This window comes from Octopus bimaculoides, chromosome 17, assembly GCF_001194135.2.
Source record: "Octopus bimaculoides isolate UCB-OBI-ISO-001 chromosome 17, ASM119413v2, whole genome shotgun sequence".
NCBI lineage: Eukaryota > Metazoa > Mollusca > Cephalopoda > Octopoda > Octopodidae > Octopus > Octopus bimaculoides.
In genome coordinates this window covers 49539985-49541698 of record NC_068997.1, presented here as the reverse complement: position 1 = coordinate 49541698, position 1714 = coordinate 49539985, and positions in this window count along the sequence as shown.

Here is a 1714-nt window from a genome sequence, read left to right as displayed (position 1 = left end):
ATAAATTTATACGTACACACACTCATGCAAAGGACATCCATTGGCAAATATACTTCACTTTATCGTGCAGTTACTGTTAATACCTCGTTCAGAGATTTAACATTGCTTGTTTTCACTTTTTCGATATCAATGAATAATTTCACTGGAGAAAGTTACATATATTTGCCAAGGGATGTCTTTTGTATCGAAGGTGTATGTATATATACATATATACATACATATATATATCTGTACATCTGTCTCTTTCTCTCTCTTTCTATCTATCCATCCGTCCATCCATCTATCAATATACGTACGTATACACTCACATACATACGTATATATATATATATATATATATGCGCGCATGTGTGTATGTATATTCTCAAACACACTCACATACGCACACATAAATACACACACAAGCGCCTATGTATATTAATTATGTGTTCATCCCTTCCAGCTTTTAGTAACTCCACATTCTTAACTCTTAATCTCCAATAATTCACTCTCTTCTCTTCTCTAAAAAAAACCCCGCAAAAATAAAAAAATAAAATATAACTACTACTTCTTATTCTTATATTTAGCCGCAATTTTTATATAATCCTTCTTTCTCATTTTTTTCTTTTCTGGTTTATTGCCCCCTAAACACTTTCAGTATATACATATGAATTTTAATGATTCACTTCCGGCATATTTCGAACCCTAGAAACAGGCTCACATAATGTGAAGTCTTCCACAATTTGAATTCGCATCTGATCATAACTATTACTTATTCACCTATATATGTATATGTACCGTCCAAAATAAAGAAAACTTAAAGACAAGGCGAAAGACCAACAAACAGGGTGTATTAGTTTAACACCCAGGAAAAAAATAGAGAAGTCTTTAACGTTTCGAGCTTACGCTCTTGTACAGAAATGATAGATGATGAGAAGAATATGAACTCAGAACATACACATCTGAAAGAAATGTCGTTAAGTATTTAGTCCGATGCGTTAACCGGTCTCCCAGCTCGTCGACTTAGTACATTATACATTTATGTCTATATCATGGCACTCCGTCGGTTATGACGACAAGGGTTCCAGTTGATCCGATCAGCGGAACAGCCTGCTCGTGAAATTAACGTGCAGGTGACTGAGCACTCCACAGACACGTGTACCTTTAACGTAGTTCTCGAGGATATGCAGCGTGACACAGAGTGTGACAAGGCTGACCGTTTGAATTATAGGCACAACAGAAACAGAAAGTAAGAGTGAGAGAAAGTTGTGGTGAAAGAGTACAGCAGGGTTCGCCACCATCCCATGCCGGAGCCTCGTGGAGCTTTAGGTGTTTTCGCTCAATAAACACTAACAACGCCCGGTCTGGGAATCGAAACCGCGCTTCCACTATGTCTATATAGTGTATGTATTATATATATATGACGTACGTACGTACGTAGTACTGTGTATATACGTATGTACGTATGTATGTATTTATGTATTTATGTATGCACGTGTATGTGTGTGTATACATTCATTTACATAGTAACCTCATTTTAATTAAGTACATAAACATGATACGTAAAATAACAAGTTATATTTCTTCATTTCCTTACACGGTTTCATCATTTGTAGGAACTATTAATGAATTTTTATTCCTCATATATCGCAGACGATGCAGTGTAGGTCCTATTAACCCCATTCTTTCACCCTAAAAAAAAAACTTATAGTACGAGGGATTGCGTAGAGTAAGT